This window comes from Balaenoptera physalus (assembly GCF_965194825.1).
Source record: "Balaenoptera physalus genome assembly, contig: SUPER_7_unloc_1, whole genome shotgun sequence".
Classification (NCBI taxonomy): Eukaryota; Metazoa; Chordata; class Mammalia; order Artiodactyla; family Balaenopteridae; genus Balaenoptera; species Balaenoptera physalus.
Window position 1 is genome coordinate 52,678 of NW_028126534.1, and position 19,645 is coordinate 72,322.

Below are 19,645 nucleotides of genomic sequence, written 5' to 3' on the forward strand. Positions count from 1 at the left end.
TCCCACTCAGTGCCTATCACTGGGCCAAACACACATAATTTCATTACTTTTCCAAATGACCCATGGGGTTCAGTCCTCCACAACCCTTGGGAACCACTGCTCTACCTTCTTCATGCCTCTTTGCATTGCACTCCTGCTTTCTTTCAGGTTCCCTTTTGGCACTGAGTGTCTGTCTTCTGACCTATGATGTTTGTACTTCAGAAAGAAGCTTGGTGGTAAAGAGGACGGCTCCCCATTACCACAAATTTTGCTGATACCACAGGGAAGCACATGTGGATCAGTCTGGCAGCCCTCCTTTCTCTGCATGTCATGACTGAGGAAGATCAGGACCGTGTTCTGATCCTCACCGTTCCTCTATCGCAACCCATTTTTTTCTTCAAAGATGCTGTTAAATCTTTCATTAATGTTGTTTTGCCTGCATACTGTGATTTTTTTTTTTTCTTGGCTTTGGAGTCAAACTGAACTGAGTTGAAATATGGATGTATGGTTTTCATCAAAAGAAACAGCCAATCCACAATATTGTTTGAGACAAGACTATACCAACACCAATTATTTTCACTGCATTGAGAGGCAGAGAGGTTGCTTTCATCTTGCAAAGGGTAAACTTTATTTTAATTTTTATTTTATATTGGAGTATAGTTGATTAACAATATTGTGTTAGTTTCAGGTGTACCACAAAGTGATTCAGTTATACATATACATGTATCTATTCTTTTTCAAATTCTTTTCCCATTTAGGTTATTACAGAATATTGAGCAGAATTCCCTGTGCTGTACAGTAGGTCCTTGTTGGTTATCTATGTTAAATATAGTAGTGTGTACATGTCAATCCCAAATTCCCAGTCTGCCCCCCCCCACCACACTTCCCCCACTGGTAACCATAGTTTGCTCTCTAAGTCTGTGAGTCTGTTTCTATTTGGTAAATAAGTTCATTTGTATCATTTTTTTTTTAGATTCTGCATATAAGCGATATCATATGATCTTTGTCTTTTTGTCTGACTTACTTCATTTAGGATGATAATCTCCAGGCCATCCATATTGCTGCAAATGACACTATTTTGTTCCTTTTAATGCCTGAGTAATATTCCATTGTATATATGTACCACATCTTCTTTATCCATTCATCTGTTGTTGGACATATAGGTTACTTCCATGTTTTGGCTATTGTAAACAGTGCTGCAGTGAACATTTTGGGGCATGTATCCTTTCAAACCATGTTTTTCTCTGGATATACGCCCAGGAGTGGGATTGCTGGATTATATGGTAGCTCTATTTTTAGTTTCTTAAGGAACCTCCATACTGTTCTCCATAGTGGCTGTACCAAGTTACATTCCTACCAACAGTGTAGGAGGGCTCCACAAAGGATAGACTTTAACGAGAAGGGACATTTGATTTGGTTACCAAAAATAAGTATGTACATACACACATATATACATTTACCACAGGCTTCCAGTCTGAGTAACATGACTCTCCTAAAAACTGTTTTTTGCTGATGATACTCCAATTTATAATTATGTTTATGCAAATGGTTCCAATGAACTCTAAGACTTTTGTTGATCAAAAAGGGAAAAGAAACACATGTATACTGTACCCAAAGATTAGAACTTCCTGCTTTTTAATTCCTCATGCAGTTTTAAATATTCTTTATGGCTTTCATTCCCAAAGGTAATCAATGATTATGCAGACATGCACATTACACTCCATGGGAACTGCCCTTTCAGGAACTTGGTTTTGAGCTGTAAAGACTCCCACTATGTCTCCTGAAGGTCATGGTAAGATGTTTAAATCACAAATACAGCCGTGTGATCACTGAATTCTCCTAAGAAGCATCTTTCTTTTGACTTTTACTTATATATGTTTTCTTTTAAGTGTCTCAAAGAAGCCTGAGGCATTGTAGGCCCTTTGGGTACTTTGAATTTTTTGTAAAGTGTTAATGATACTTTATAATAATGACATCAAATGAATTGACATTTGATCACACACAAAAAATTGTAACTTACACTTTTTTATTCATTTACTGGCTTTCAATGGACTTCCAAAACTTCTAGGGACCTATACAGAAAATGACCCTTTAAAATGAAAATATACCACTCTGTGTTTGTCATCAATATGTTATAAAAATATAAGAAAATCTATTAGTGGGGAAAGACAAGTAGAAGAATGTCAAAAAGTTGTGTAGAAAGAGATCATATCTACTACTTTGCTCAGTCATCCACTCTGCATTTTAAGAGAGACATTGAATATTTCTAAAATAAAGTGACCCACATGGTAGACTATCTAGAAACAAAGTCAAGTGATTATTAATTTAAGAAAGTGCATGTGTTTAAAATACAGAATAGAAAATAAAATTAGGGCCAATTTTGAAAATTGCATAATTTTTGGAAGCAAATTTCATCACAATAGTTCTTGTTTTGTAACAATTAGATCAGTCCAAAAGGGAGATAGTGTATTCCTTATTGTATGAATTTAAGAAAAGGCTTTTTCTTTTCCTCCAGGAGTCATAGATGTTGTATTGAATATAAGCTTTAGATGGAACATCAAGCCAATGCCTTTCATGTTTCCTTTTTTTTAATATTTATTTATTTATTTATTTATTTAATTTATGGCTGTGTTGGGTCTTCGTTTCTGTGCAAGGGCTTTCTCTAGTTGTGGCAAGTGGGGACCACTCTTCATCGTGGTGCGCGGGCCTCTCATTATCACGACCTCTCTTGTTGTAGGGCACAGGCTCCAGACGCGCAGGCTCAGTAATTGTGGCTCACGGGCCCAGTTGCTCCGCGGCATGTGGGATCCTCCCAGACCAGGGCACGAACCTGTGTCCCCTGCATTGGCAGGCAGATTCTCAACCACTGCGCCACCAGGGAAGCCCCATCACGTTTCCTTTTAATGTTTGTGTTCGGTGTTTTTAATCAGGATCAGTACGGAGCCTCACTCATGGTAGATCTGCAGTATTTGTTTACTTCTGCTGTGAATTCATGTCATTTATGTTTATTGATGGTTCTTGATTCATGGGATGCTTATTATTTTCATGCAATAAAAAATAGATATTAGGCACTTTATGTATGTTGCATCTGGGTAATTCCCAACTGCATTGTTTATCATCAATGCAAGTGTCACATTGCCTGAGATACCTTCTCCAGCTCTCTCAGTCAGAGCAACTGGATGCCTTCTCTGTTGCCTTTAGAACTTTGGAAAATTCATACATACACAGAGATCTAAAATGCACACACACATCTATACATATAAACATGTACATGTATATGTATATATATCCACCCACATAAATATTTTACTTTTTCTTTCAATAAGTTTTTTCATATTTGTGTGATTTTTAACAACAATAACAGAACCCTATGGGGTCAAGTATACCATAGGCAGACTTTAAAGCAGAGTGTGAATATCTTAAAATTAACATATTATAAAGATGGAAAATATAATATGAAATTGAACAAAGCAACTTGATAATTCCAGAATAAATGCTTAAGAATTATGTGACTTTGATAATACAACTAAATAACATTTTCATATATGTACAATAAAGTTTTCTGTTTCTCTAAAACAAAAAAAGGATTACATGGCTTCCAATAAATGTGTCCCTTGGCTCTTTTTTTTTTCGAGTTAAGTTTTATTTGGGGCAAAATGAGGACTGCAGACCGAGAGACAGCATTTCAGATAGCTCTGAGAAGCTGCTCCGAGGAGGCAAGGCGGGGAGCCAGGTTATATAGAAGTTTTGTAACAAAGGGCAGGTAGTCTGAACATCAAAAGATTATTGTTAATTAAGGAAAACCAGATATCTCAAGTTAAGGAATTTAGGGCTTTTCTATCTGTATCACGTGACTATACGATGCACACCACAACTTTTTGCCAAGCTATCAAATCCGTATTAGGGCTTTGTTTGCTTGCTTGATTGTTTATATATCCATAGCTATTTCCGTGTTCTCGCCAAGTTCCAGCTTGTGTTACACTTACATTTCTTTAAGACTTTAGAATAGTACTACCGTGTCGTCAACAATAACTCAATTTCAGCTTTTCTGCTAAAAGCTGAAATTGAGTTATTGTTGACGACACGGTAATACTTTAGAATAATATTTCTTATGGAATCAGGAAAGCTGAAATTGAATTATTGTTGATGACAAGGTAATACTATGCTAATAAAAGACTAAAGGCACCCTGCATCCTTGATACAAATTAAAAGATAGATCAAATGCCTTCAAAGAGGAAAGTCCACCTTCTTTCTCTGAAATAGGCAAGAAGAAATACTATCTACTAAGGAATGCGAAAGAGAGATTTTGATTTGTAATGAATATATCATTTTGGAAGTGTGCTTTGGTATCATTAAGTATTCATTTATTTTCTTACTGATTTACTCAGCCCCCATTATTGTCTGCCATATGCATTACCCCATGTTACGTGCTGAAGTGGAGAGGGGTGATAGCAAAGACGAATTGGGGAAAATGGACATTAACAGCGTACCAAAGAAAACTTAAAGGTCTGCAGAAAATCGTAAGGACATCTGGAAGAGGTGGTCACTTGCTCTGACTTGAGGGAGCTGGAGAAAGCATTTCAGGTGAGGCCATGCACGTCTTGGTCCAAACATTGCAGTGTGACTTCAGCAGGTGAAAAGGATAGGTATTCCTAGAAGACACACTAGAAATCACAGAGTGGGGAGAGGAAATCAACAGCAACAAAAATATAACAGTGCGTTAGGCAATAATAAAAGTTTTCAAAATGACTAGTCATAGGATTTGGGAAGAATTGCAAGACAAGGTGACTAACAAAAGAGATAGGACCACACTGTATAAGTTTTTGTTGTTGTTTGCTTCATAATTCCTAAAGAAAATGGCAGAGTCAGCCAGTACAGTAAAATGTAATGTTTACAGTCAAAGAGGTCTCAAGGTAGGGTAAGAAGCAACAGCAGAGCTCTGGTCTGCAGTGTCATGCATTCCAGCTGCCTCTTCTGTGCTTTTTTTCCTTTCGTGCTCTCTGCAAGTCACTTAGTGTTCTTATGTTATCTTCCGTGTTTCCTCTTCTTAAAAACATCTGGCAAAACCAATTCAACCTAAGGTGTAGAGCCCCAGAGTGAGGACCATGCTAAGCCATAAGAAATGACACACAGATTATGGAATCAGGATTATTAAAGAAATACCACTGGGGAGAATTAAGGTCGTGTCTATGCTAATTACCGACATCCAAAGGGATTATGAACTCCTACGTTTTTACTCAGTGGCATTACTTAACACACATTTCTACAGTGAGGCAGGAGGAGAGGTAATCATCCTCAGAGATGTAGTTGTGAACATATTCTTAGTTCTAACACACCACTCCTACTTGTCCTGCTCTCCCAATTCACTTGGCCACATGACTTGTTTTGACACTACAGGCCATTGGGTACCAACCATCACGGATTAGTCTGTAAATATGTTTTCTACTTTAGGTGCCTAATTTCTCATTCATTATTTGCTTTGTTCCCTTCTATGTCCAATCATTCTCCTATCTATTTTCTCTAGTCTCTAAAAACCTTGACAGCAAATTTATGGTAATTATTTGATTTTTATTCATAAATTTAACTTACATATCACAACAAAGTATTTTGCGAGCAGAGTGGAAGGTCATTGCCATAAGGAAGTTGAGGGGCACTAAAAAGAGATTTTTGTGGAAACTGTAATGTTTAACCTGGATATACCTATAGGTAAGATTATAAGGTGGCAGAAGAGGGAGTGTCAGGCAAGAAGTTTGGAAGCCAGTAGGATTAGGGGTATTTAAGAATGTCATAACCAGGTGGCTTGAAACTGTCATAAAATGCAATAATCAACCATTGTCACTGGTTGGGTTCTCTGGAAGTAGATGTTGAGGATGGGGTGTGGTGTGCAGAATATTCAAGAAGAATCAACACCCAATGAAAGACAAAAACAAGGATTGCCTCAGGAATTAAAATGATAAAACTTTTAGAAATTATTAGTGTAAGCCACTGTTAATAGATTAAAAGAGACATGATACTTTTGATTATCTCAGTATTTATAGAAAACGGCACGACACCATTTAACATCCTTTCATAGTAACCAGAACAACAACATAAACCTCAGCAGACTAGAAATGAAAAGATACTTATTTTAACTTGATAAAGACAAAAATCAAAAAACAAAGCAAAATAAACATCATACTGGAAGGTGAAGGGTTTAAACCATTTCTTTTAAAATTGGGAACATGAAAAGAATGCCCACTGTCACTGCTCTATTCAACGTTGTGCTAGGAAGCCTAGCTAAAGTAGTAAGACAAGAAACGAAACTATCATGTATAAGAAATATAAAGGAGGAAACAAAATCATTATTAGCAGTAGATAAAATAGTTGTCAACATGGAAACAAAACTCTAAACAAATTTTTGAATTTCAAAGACAGTTTAGCATGTTTGCAGGATATAAGAATATTACCCTAAAAATCGATTGCAGTTAGATATCACAGCAACAAATTATTAGGAAACATGAAGACATCATTTACAGAAATATATAATGCCCAAGAATAAATCTAAAAGAATATGTGTTTATGTCCTTTATGGAAGAATATTTTCAAATTTTATTGAAAAACATTGGATAAGTCCCAAGACATTATTAAAGGAATATCAATTTTCCTCAAATGTGTCTAAATACAATTCTAATAAAAATCCCAAAGGTGGTACTTACCTAACTGGCAAGAATATTCCAAAATGTATATGGCAGAAATAGGGCCAAAATAGCCAAGAAAACAATATTTTTAAGATGTTAGTTCAAAACAATTGTGATAAATAAGAACAAAGTTGGGAATGTTACCCCAACTGATTTTGACTTACTATAATCATGTCAGTATGAGATGTGTAAAGATGGATATGTAAATCACTGAAAGAGAATAGAGTCCAGAATTAAATCCACACATAAAGGGATGGTCTGTTGATTTTCCACAAATGTGCCAAAGTGATTCAAAGGGGAAAGACATATTTTCAATAAATGGTGCTAGAGCAAGTAGATATACATATTCAATAAAATGATCTTTGACTCTTACCTCAAAGCATATATGAAGATTAACTCAGAATGGATCATAGACCTAAATGGAAGAGCTAAAACTATAAAACTTGTAGAAAAAATATGAGAAGATATTTGTAGTTCTGAGTTTCTATATAGACTCATAAAAATTTTTATTGATATATGGGACACAACATACTAATAAACTAGATTTTGTTAAATTTAAAAGCTTTTGCTCTTCAAAATACTCTGTTAAGGAATTAAAAAGACAAGTCACAGACTGAAAGCAAATACTTGTAAAACATATACTGGACATAGGATTTATATTCAGGATATGTAAAGAAGACTTGCAGCTCAGCAATAGAAGAAAAAAATCCAGTAAGGAAATTGGCAAAATATTTGTATAGAAACTTCACCATAGAGGAAATATATAAATAAATGGTAAAATAAGCCTGTTTTTTTTGAGCCTGTAAAATACCAATGGTAATTTTTTTTAATGTCCTGTTTTTTTAATTTTTGAAGTGTGAGTGTGGTGCGAAGGTGTGTCTGGGTGTGAATCTGCACCTGTGCCCTGCAGTGTGAAATGTGAGGAGAGACATGGAGGGGGAGAATGAAGCCCAGGGACTAAGGTCCACTGGAAAGACCAGCAGCCTGGTAGAGGCCATGCAATTTAAGATAAACGATAAGGGAGGGGAAATGGTTGATGACAGAAATAAGGAGGGACTGGGAGAAGTATGAGAATCTATATAACCTGATCACTCAGAAATAGGAACTACGAAATGTCGGTTATGCAAAAAGGGGAACTCTGAATTACCAACTTCAGCCTTGACCAAGGTCTTATTCCTCCTCCCAGAATTAAAATACAGATTTTCTTTCCCTTTAGAGATACCTGAGTAATGGTGGCATAGTGATTGTAAATATATTAAAATATTTTCTAATTTCCCAAAAGTCATTGACAAACTATAGTGACTTCAATAAAAACTAAAAATATCTAAAATAAAAATGGTATAGACAACAATATTTTGCTTCAAAAATTATACTATATTCTTAGTTTTATCATATTTAATTTTCCTTATAAAATTGATTAGCCATTTTCAATTTAAAATTTTCTATTATGCATATGTATAAATATATTTTGAATACCATTTCCATGCTTAACTTATTTACATAAATCATGAAAAAATAACTTTTAGTTTGTATAAAGATATAATTTAATATCTGGTGGGAAGAATAGGTATGTGGCTGAAGATCTTTCTTGTGGGTTACATTATGTATGGTCTCTGGATATGAATGTGATCTCCAGAACTTTTTCTACATTGGATGAATACACCTAAGGACTTGCTTGACCACCTTACATATATGAGTATTTGTAGATACCTAAATGTTTTCTGTTTGAATCAGAATAAATAGAGCTGAATTTGTTTTAGGTTGTAGAATTTCTCCAGCATAAAATGGGGCTAAACTCCTTCAAATCACTTGTTTTTCAACTTGGACATACATGAATAGGCAGGATTATCTATGTATTTCATTTGAAATACACTAAATGCTTCAATCCGATATCAGTGCTTAATTTTCTCTCTGAACATCTGTCTAATTTTATAGTGAACTAGGCTAAAAAAAAGCACAAAAAGGGACTTCCCTGGTGGCGCAGTGGTTAAGAATCTGCCTGCCAATTCAGGGGACACGGGTTTGATCCCTGGTCTGCGAAGATCCCACGTGCCACGGAGCAACTAAGCCCGTGCGCCACAACTGCTGAACCCATATGCCACAACTACTGAAGCCCACGCACCTAGAGCCCATGCTCTGCAACAGGAGGAGACACTGCAATGAGAAGCCCGCACACAGCAACGAAGAGTAGCCCCCTCTCGCCGCAACTAGAGAAAGCCTGCACGCAGCAATGAAGACCCAACACAGCCAAAAATAAATAAGTAAATAAGTAAATAAATAAACAAAACAGAAAAATATAAAGAAAAGCACAAAAGAAGTAATATTTATGAGCAGAAATCCTAATGGGTCATGATTTTCCACCAAAGAGACTAAAATATGTCGTCAGTTTAATACACCACTCAGTAGGAGCACTGTACAATAATTCCACCTCTTCTTCATCTGGGTACAATTTCTGATAACATTATTCACTTGTTCTTTGGATGTAGTAAACTTTTACCTCTTGAAAATTTGCTTCACATTCTCCAGGTCGGAGGATGCATGATGATGAAGAAACGAGTAAGTATTCCTTTACCCAGCTCTGTCCAGGGCTGCTGCAATATTCGATGCACAGACTGTACAATGAAAAGCATGCACAGCCATCCATACACAGCAGCCCGTGCGCACTATCACCCCTGTTTTCTTCCTTCATCTGTGGAAACCTGCAGGAAGCCAAGTGTTGCCATAACTGTAGCCTGTTGCCTCAGCTTCTTTGCTAATCAGAGACCAGACCACCACCACCAAGCTATAAAGTGGGTGGGGCTGGGCTGTTTCTTTCTGCCCTGTACCCGAGCTGTGGAATTTGGTTCCAAGAAAAGAGCTCTATCATGAAAATAAGCTATTCTTCCAATCATTCAAATGGGAATTTCAAAACTTGGACTTGAAAGGACTTCCAACATATTCTAATCAAGATCTTTTCTCTGTCCAGATCCTCTCTTTTCCTATTTTCAAATGCAGCACATAAACATCCTGACCCAAATGTTCCAAATTGCTAAAGAATTCATATGATGGTACTGGATTGACCTCCAAATGAATGTAAGGTGGTGTATTTTCACCACTTGCCATGCTTACACAATAGAATATGTACCCAATGAGATTTTTAGTTGCATATGTCTTGGCCTCTACTGGACTAGTTTGAGCCTTAGAATCTTTTAAAATTCAATAAAGTCTAGAATAAGGACACTCAGAGCATCTCTGCTGTTTTTGCTTTTGCCCACCACTTTCTTTGGTGACAACAAGCACTAATAAAGTGTATCTCTCTTTAATATTCATGTGTGTTAGAAATGAAAAAAAGAGAAGTGTGTGTAATATGTGTGATCCTTGTATCTTAAGTAAAAACTCAAATTTATCAGCTAAATATGCATTTCCCTAGCGCCATTTGCCCATTGAGATGGTATGGATACATTTCTTTAAGCGCACCAATGATAAATGATGAGCAGTGACAATGACTTGAGGTCAACTTGTTAGTTGAAGATCTGCCTAGAATGCCTGGGTCAGAGGGCTCTCACACTTTCTCTTAGATCTTTCACCTGCTCTCTGGTGCAGTTCAGGGGCCTTTTCTCCAGCTTGTCCAGCACTCTGAGCCTGCATCGACTCTCTGCAGGGTGCCATAGACAGAGAGGTAAACCCAGTCCAATCCATGATTTCAAGAGAATTTTAAGAGAAGTAAGTATGCCATATAATGCGTGCCTTGAAAGAGGTATGTCTCCAATGCCAGAGAAGTTAAAAACAAGAATCTCATTTTCAGGTAGGGCAATAAGAGGAAAGCTACCTGGAAGAAGTGACATTTAGGCCAACTTTGAAATTTGGGTATTATTTTAATGGGCAGAGAAGCACAGGGGCTCTTGTGACAGAGAGCATGGCATTAGCTAATGTGTGGAGGAATGTTTGGGACTAATGTGAATAGTCCAGTTTGCCAGATGAGTGGAGCAAAATATAAGGCAGGAACCAAGAAAGTTGAGATCTGGAGAACCAAGAAAGTTTAGATCTGAATACAACTTATTGAGGAACAAGGATGTGATGTAACTGGGTTTTAGCAAACTCATCAGAAGGTGGTTTTCATATGGGATGAGTAGTAAGAGGCTAGAGGTGAGAAGGCCTGGTAGGAGGTGAAAGGTGAGAAGGGGATTTATAGGAAGGATGATGCATAGACAGATGGCTCTAATAGTCTTAACTAATTAATTAATTACTGCTGAGCACTGGGGATATGTGCTGAGCAAAAATTCAGTCTAATACAGTGGGAGAAATTAAATAATCACACATCTGAGCAGAATCACATCTGTGATGAATGCTTGACAGAAGCAATTTGACTCTAGGAGGATTTCAGAACTTGGGGGAGTGATTGGCAATATTATATTTTGAGCCCCAGATAATGTCGCATTAAGGAATTTGGGTTTGTCTTTTAGACTGTGAAAAACCACTGAAAATTTTGGATCAGAAACTAAGATTAAGAAAGCAGCCTTTCTCTTGGTCAATGTGGTCTTCTTTCTAGAGTTGGGATATTACATTATATACACCATGAAATTCTGGAAACAATCAGAGATGGTAAATCCTATATATGCCTCTTCTACCTTGAGTTGATGTCCAGTGGTCATTTCAGTCAAATGCTTTTTAAAAGAATACTTCTGTTAAAACTTCAGTAATTCATTCAGAACAGTATAGCAACTGTACTTATGTGCCTTGGATTCTACCTTTCCAGCATTGTGTTGTTTAATTTTCTGGAGTTACTGTTGGACATATCTGGTTATTTTTTCTCAGGTTGACATAAAGTCAAAATGAAAATAAGTAAGGAGAAGCATAGTGACCTTAAAAACTGTAACTTTAAAAAGTACTTCTGTGACTTATGAAACTTCTATCAAGGATTTTTATCTATTATGTTTATCATTTTTTACTGTATAGGTCCAATTTAAACACTTCCTTTAAAATTTATTGCCAAAAAAACTTCCTCTCAATTAACATATATTTGTAGTTGTTTTCCTAAAAATCAGCATTCTCACCTGTTTATCTTAACTTCAAAGAAATTGAGGATCTTTTCTTTATAGTGGTAAAATATGCATAACGTAATATTTATCATTTTAACTATTCCGAAGTGTGTAATTCAGTAGCATCAAATAACATTTGCAATGTTGTGTAATCATCACCACTATATCTAAAACTTTTTGGTCATCCCTAACAAAAACTTTGTATCAATTAAACAATAATTCCTCTTTCCCCTTTAACTCTATTCTACTTTCTGTCTCTATGAATCACCAAATGATTGTTGTTTTGTATCTGGACAATTTCACTTAGCATAATGTTTTCAAGATACATCCATGTTGCAGCATATATAAAAATTTCACTTCTTTTTATGGCTGAATAATATTCCTTTGTATGTATGTATCACAATTTGTTTAGACATTCCTTTGCTCAAGGACACATGTTATTTACACCTTTTGGCTATTGAGAATAACTTGGCTATGAACATTGGTGTACATATATATGTTCAAGTCCCTGCTTTTAATTCTTTTGAATGTATACCTAGGAATGAAATTGCGGGTCATATGGTAGTTTCATGTTTAGTCTTTTGAAAAAACAACAAACTGTTTTCAACAGCAGCTGTACCATTTTACATTCCCACCAGCAATGCACAAGAGTTCCAATTTCTCTACATCCTTGTCATCACTTGTTTTCTTTTTTTTTTTAACCCATCCTAGTAGGTATAGAATGCTATCTCATTGTAGCTGTGATTTGCATTTCCCTAATGACTAATGATATTGAGCACATTTTCATATGCTTATTAGCCATTTGCATATCTCCTTTGAGAAATGTCTATTCAAGTCCTTTGCCCATTTTTGAATTGGGTTATTTGGTGTTATGGAGTTGTGGGAGCTCTTTATATATTCTGGATATTAATCCCCTATCAGATGTTATTTGCAAATATTTTACCCCATTATTTATTTATTATTTATTTATATATTTTGATAGTATCCTTTGGTGCACAAACATTAATTTGATCAAGTCCAATTTATCATTTGTTTCTTTTGTTACCTGTGCTTTGGTGTCATAGTCATTAAGTCGTTGCCAAATCCAATGTAATGAAGACTTAAAAATTTTTTTCCCTGAGTTTTACAGTTTGAGCTCTTAAATTTAGATCTAAAATTTAGATCTTTGATCCATTTTGAATTGACTTTTGCATTTAATATGAGGTAAGGGTCCAACTTCTTTTGCATGTGGATATCCAGTTTTCCCAGCACCATTTGTTGAAAAGACTTTCTTTTTCCCATTGAATGGTCTTGGCACCTTTGTCAAAAACCAATTTACCATATATGTGAGAGTTTATTTCTGAGCTCTCTATTCTATGCCAGTGGTCTATATGTCTGTCCTTATGCCAATACCATTCTGTATTAGTTACTACAGCTTTGCAGTAAGTTTCAAAGTCAGGAAGTATGAGTCTTCCAGTTTTCTTTCTTTTTTTAAGGACTGTTTTAGCTATTTAAGGCCCCCTAAAATTCCATTTTTGTGAAAAGAACTATTGGTATTTTGATAGGGATTACATTGAACCTGTAGCTTGCTTTGGGTGGTATTAACATCATAAAAATATTAAGTCTTCCTAGCCATGAATATAAATATCTTTCCATTTATTTTTGTCTTCTTTAGTTTCTTATTTAGTTATTCATTTATTTTTTTGGCTGCGTTGGGTCTTCGTTGCTGCGAGCGGGCTTTCTCTAGTTACGGTGAGTGGGGGCTACTCTTTGTTGCAGTGCGCGGGCTTCTCATTGTGGTGGTTTCTCTTGTTGCAGAGCAGGGGCCCTAGGCACGTGGGCTCAGTAGTTGTGGCACGTGGGCTGTAGAATGCAGGCTCAGTAGTTGTGGCGCACGGGCTTAGTTGCTCTGCAGCATGTGGGATCTTCCCGGACCAGGGATCAAACCCCTGTCCCCTGCATTGGCAGGTGGATTCTTAATCACTGCGCCACCAGGGAAGTCCCTTCTTCAGTTTCTTTCAGCAATATTTTGTAGTTTTGAGGGTACAACTCTTTCACCTGCTTGGTTAGATTTACTACAAAGTATTTAATTCTTTTAGGTGCTATTATCAGTAGGATTGCTTTCCTAAATTTTTTTTGGCCTTTTTTATTGCTGGTATTTAGAAACACATCTGATTTTTGTGTGTTGATCTTGTACTCTGCAACTTTGCTGAATTTATTAGTTTCTACTTGGTGTATTCTATATACTGGATGGTGTCATCTGCAATAGTTTTAGCTCTTTCTATTTTGGATGCCTTTTATTCACTTTTCTTTTCTGATAGCTCTGGTTAGAACTTCCAGTAGAATGTTGAATAGCAGCAGTGAAAGTGGGTATTCTTGTTTTTGTTCCTTATCTTAGGTGGACAGTTTTCAGTCCCTTACCATTGATTATAATGTTAGCTGTGGGTTTTTGTAAATATTTTTTAATATGTTGAGGGATTTTCCCTCTATTTCCAGACTTCTGGAAGTTTTTTATCATGAAAGTGTGTTTGATTTTGTCAAATGCCTTTTCTGCATCAATTGGGATAATCATGTGGTTTTTTTCCTTGTTCTATTAATGTGACACATTACATTGATTAATATTCTTATGTTGAACGACTCTTACATTTCAGGAATAAATGCTGCTTGGTCATGATAAGTAATTATTTTAAAATGCTATTGGATTCAATTTACTAATATTTTGTTGAGGATTTTTGCATCTATCTTCATAAGGGCTATTGATCTGTGATTTACTTTTCTTGTGGTATTTTTTTTTTCTGGCTTTGATATAAATTAATGCTGGACTCATAAAATGAGGTAGGAAGTGTTCCCTCCTTGTCAATGATTTGGAAGAGCTTGAGAAGGATTGATATTAATTCTTCTTTAAATGTTTGGTAGAATTCTTTTGTGAAGCCACCTGGTCCAGGACTTCTCTTTGCTGGTAAGTTTTAGATTAATAATTCAATCTCTTTACCTGTTATAGGTCTGTTGAGATTTTCTATTTCTTTGTGAGTTGGTTTAGGGCATTTGTGTGTTTCAAGAAGTTTGCCCATTTCTCTAATGGTTATCTAATTTGTTGGCTTACAGTTGTTCATAGTATTCTTCTATAATTCCTTTTTGCCTCTATAAGGTTTGTAGTAATACTTCCACTGTTATTCTGATTTTAGTTATTTGTGTCTTCTCTTTTTTATTTTGTCAGTCTAGCTAAAGGTTTGTCAATTTTGTTTATTTTTTCAAAGAACCAATTTTTGGTTTCATTAATATTTTTCTATTGTTTTATTTCTCTATTTTGTTAACTTTGCTCTAAACTTTATTGTTTCTTTCCATCTGCTAGCTTTGAGTTTGGCTTTATTTTCCTCTTCTAGTTCCTTATGGTATGAAGCTGTTGATTTGAGATCTTACATTTTTTTACAATGTAAACATTTACACGTATAGATTTCCCTCTGAGCACTACTTCCACTGCATCCCATAAATTTGGTATGTTGTGTTTTTATTTGTTTCTAAGTATTTTCTAATTTATCTTGTGATGGCTTCTTTAAGAGTATGTTGTTGAGTTTCCACAAATCTGTGAATTTTCCTGTTTTCTTTGTTACTGATTTTTAACTTCATCCTGTTGTGATTGGAGAAGGTACTTAGTATGATATCTGTCTTTTAATCTATTCAGACTTATTTTGTGGTTTAACATGTGATCTGTCCTGTAGAATGTCCCATGTGCACTTGAAAAAAAACTGTATTCTGCTATTTTGGGGTAGTGTTCTATATACCTTTTATATCTAGTTGGTTTATTGCATTTTTCAAGTCCTCTATTTTCTTACATCTCTTATGTCTGACTGATCTATCCATTACTGAAAGCAGGGCATTGAAATCACCACTATTATTATAGAGCTCTCTATTTCTCACCTTCTGTTCTATCAATATTTTGCTTCATATATTTTGAGGTATTTTATTAGGTGCATAAATGTTTATAATTTCTATTTTCATTGTGATATCGAACCTTTTTTAATTTAATTTTTTATTGAAGTATAGTTGATTTACAACATTTTATTAGTTTCAGGTGTACACATAGTGATTCAATATTTTTATAGGTTATACTCCATGTAAAGTTATTACAAAATAATGGCTATATTCCCTATGCTGTACAATATATCCTTGTTGCTTGTCTATTTTGTATATAGTAGTTTGTATCTCTTAATCCCATACCCCTATTTTGCCTTTCTCCCCTTCCCTCTCCCCACTGGTAACCACTAGTTTGTTTTCCATATCTGTGAGTCTGTTTCTAATTTGGTATATACCTTTGTTTTATTTTTTCAGATACCACATATGTGATAACATAGAGTATTTGTCTTTTTCTGTCTGACTTATTTCACTAAGCATAGTACTCTCTAGGTCCATTCACTTTGTTGCAAATGGCAGAATTTTATTCTTTTTTATGGCTGAGTAATATTCATAGTATATATATACCACATCTTTATCCATTTATCTGTTGATGAATACTTAAATTATTTCTTGAGACTTTTATTAAGATACATCTTCTTTGTCTCTTGTAAACTTTTTAAAGTTAAAGTCTATTTTGTTTGATATTAGTATAGCCACTCCAGCCCTATTTTCATCATCATTTGTATGAAATATTTTTTCTGTCATTTTACATTCAACCTATTTGTCTTTAGAAGTAATGTGAGTCTCTGATAGAGACCACATAGTTGAATTATAAATATTTATTCATTTTGCCAATCTCTGTATTTTTATTGGAGAGTTTAATCCATTTACACTTAAGGTAGTTACTGATAAGGCGGGATTTACTTCTGCCATTTTTCAGAAAACAAATATGTTTTCTATATGCCTATAGGTTTTTATCTCCCTCATTTTCTCCATTACTGCTTTATTTTTAGTTAACTTTTTATAGTGAAATATTTCAATTCTCTTCTCAATTCTTTATACGTATATCCTATAGATATTTTCTTGGTGGTTACCATGGGTATTATATTTAATATCCCAAAGTTATAATAATCTAATTTGAATTGATGCCAACTTAACTTCAGTGACATAAAAAAGCTCTACTACTATACCACACCACCCTCAGTTTCTGTTATTAATGTCATAGATTACATCATTACACATTTTGTATACAATAAAATAGATTAATAATTTTTATGCATTTGTATTTTAAACCCTTTAGAAAATAAAAGTCAGGCTCAACCAAAATTATAGTAATAGTAGCTTTTACAGTTGCCCATGCATTTACCTTTACCCTAATTTCTTTATATGGCTTCAAGTTACTATCTTCCTTTCATTTCAACCTGAAGCACTCCCTTTAACATTTCTTGGAGGGAAGGTCTGGTGGTAGTGACCTCCCTCAGCTTTTTAAAATCTAGGGGTGTCATTTCTCCCTCATTTTTGAAGAGTAGCTTTATTGGATATAAAGTTGCCCATCGACAGTTTTTTTTCCTTTAAGCATATTGAGTATATCAACCCACTGACTTCTGGCCTTCAAGCTTTCTGATGAGAAATTGACAGATAACCTCATTGCGGATCACTTGTATGTGATGAGTCACTTCTCTCTTGCTGCTTTCAAGATTGTCTCTTTGTCTCTGTCTTTCAACATTTTGATTATAATGTATCTCAGTGTGAGTATTTTTGAGTTTATTCTATTTGGAGTTTTTGAGCTTCTTGGATTTGTAGATGCATTTATTGCAATTTCAGTCCTTTAAATTTGGGGGGTTTTCAGGCGTTATTCATTTCGTTCCTTTCTCTCTCTCTTCTCCTGATGGCATTCCCACAACGCCTATGTTGGTCCACTTGATGGTGTTTCACAGGTCTCTTAGGCTCTGTTCAATTTTCTTCATTCTTTTTTCTTTCTGTTCCTTAGACTTGATAATTTCAGTTGTTCTTTCTTTATGTTCACTTATTCTTCCACTTGCACAAATCTGCTTTTTAACCCTTTTGAGGTATTTTTCATTTCAGTTATTGTACTTTTCAGCATCAAAATTTCGTTTTGGTTCTATTTGAAAATAATTTAATCTCTTCATTGATATTTTTTAATATATTATTTTCCTTTGTCCATGTCTTCCTTTAGCTCTTTGAGTGTCTTTAAAACAGTTGTTTTAAAATCTTTGTCTAGTAATTTTGACATCTATGCTTCCTCAGGTACATTTTCTGTTGCTTTATTTTGCCTCTTTGAATCAGCTATGCATTCTTGTTTCTTTGTATGCCTTGTTGTTTTTTTATTGAAAATTGGACTTTTGAATTTGATAACATGGAAACTGGGGAAATCAGATTTTCCCTTTTCCTCAGAGTTTGGTACTTTAAAAAGTTGCTATAAGGTGTCTCTGTATTGGAGTAAAAGCTTAAGATCTTCTGCATGTCTTTTCTGAGCTCCATATTTCCCTAGGTATGCATGGTGGCTTTCTAAATTCCCCCATATACATAGTTGCTTTTGAATATCAAAAACAAACAAACAAACAAAAAGCAAGCAAACAAAAAAACAGGTGGCTCTTTTAAATCTCCTGGAAATTACTTCAGCTGGTGGAAGTTGGAACATTGGTGGCCAGCCTCCATATCCACACTTCAGCAGTGAGAGCAGTAGTTCACAGTTAGAACCAAGAACCTACATGTGGATGACAAGGATCTTATTGGCCACCCTGGCTCCAGAAGAAGCTGCTCCAGAAATTTGGGTTACGTTCTTCACAGCTGTCTGGTATGGGGCTGGGGTAGGGGGCTGAGTAGGTGCAACCACCCTAATGGTTGAAATAAACCAAAATTAATGAAAATGTCCTAGCCAAGCTATCCCCTTGAAGTTACAAGTGTTCAAATAAACTCCAAAGTTCCAAAATATCCACCTCTGATAGTTTCTCCTAGTACAGTTGCTGTCCAGGTAGAGAGATGAATTCTTGGTGCTTCCAACTTCACTATCTTCCCTGACTTCATTCCCTTGAGGTTTAATCTTAATAGTAATGCATGGTAACTTTTTAAACCATTTTGGTTTCCCTGTATTGGAGATCCTGATTTTCTCCTCTTTTATTAAATTTAGTGTCTATCACCCGTTTATTGGCTACATTAAATATATAACTTTAAGAAACCTAGATATTTTAATTAATCAGAAAATTACACTGCACTAACATCCTAGTCAATCAAGTGTCTTCACGGCACTATAGTACCAATTTGTGGGGTAACTGAAATCACTTTTCTTTGCTATTACTAACTGTCATGCAGTATGAAATAATTTAAAAAGTATAAAGGTTCTTGAGGAGAGCAATTTACCTATGTTCTTTTTTAAAATCTTTTATTGGAATATAGTTGATTTACAATGTTGTGTTAGTTTCAGGTGTACAACAAAGGGAATCAGTTATATATATACATGTATCCACTTTTTTTTTTTTTTTTAAGATTCTTTTCCCATATAGGCCATTACAGAGTATTGAGTAGCATTCCATGTGCTACACAGCAGGTTCTTATTAGTTATCTCTTTTATATATAATAGTGTGTATATGTCAATACCAGTCTCCCAATTTATTCCTCCCCCCCCCTTATCCCCTGGTAACCACAAGTTTGTTTTCTACATCTGTGACTCTACTTATATTTTGTAAATAAGCTCATTTGTATCATTTATTTAGATTCCACATGTAAGTGATATCATATGATATTTGTCTTTCTGTGTCTGGCTTACTTCACTCAGTATGACAATCTCTAGGTCCATCCATGTTGTTGCAAATGACATTATTTTGTTCTTTTTTATGGCTGAGTAATATTCCATTGTATATATATCACATCTTCTTTATCCATTCCTTTGTTGATGGACATTTAGGTTGCTTCCATGTCCTGGCTATTGTAAATAGTGCTGCAAAAAACATTGGGGTGCACATATCTTTTCAAATTATGGTTTTCTCTGGGTATATGCCCAGGAGGGGGATTGATGGATTATATTGTAGCTCTATTTTTAGTTTTTTAAGGAACCTCCATACTGTTTTCTATAGTGGC

At 35.2% G+C, this 19,645-nt stretch overlaps 1 protein-coding gene across 4 annotated transcripts in view; it reads left to right on the forward strand.

Annotated features, from left to right (window-relative positions):
* The window catches only part of LOC309665250 (uncharacterized protein), an 89,291-nt gene that overhangs the window by 27,954 nt on the left and 41,692 nt on the right, over positions 1-19,645 (forward strand). Inside the window, exon 1 of one of the 4 annotated variants that reach the window (XR_014266278.1) lies at positions 812-1,771. The exons of 1 other annotated variant lie outside the window; for it this stretch is intronic. The gene's annotated coding sequence lies outside the window, so the exon portion shown is untranslated. Of the gene's footprint in view, positions 1-811; positions 1,772-13,437; positions 14,613-19,645 lie in introns of those variants that run through there. 2 more of the 4 variants (XR_014266279.1, XR_014266280.1) reach the window with 2 other exon arrangements.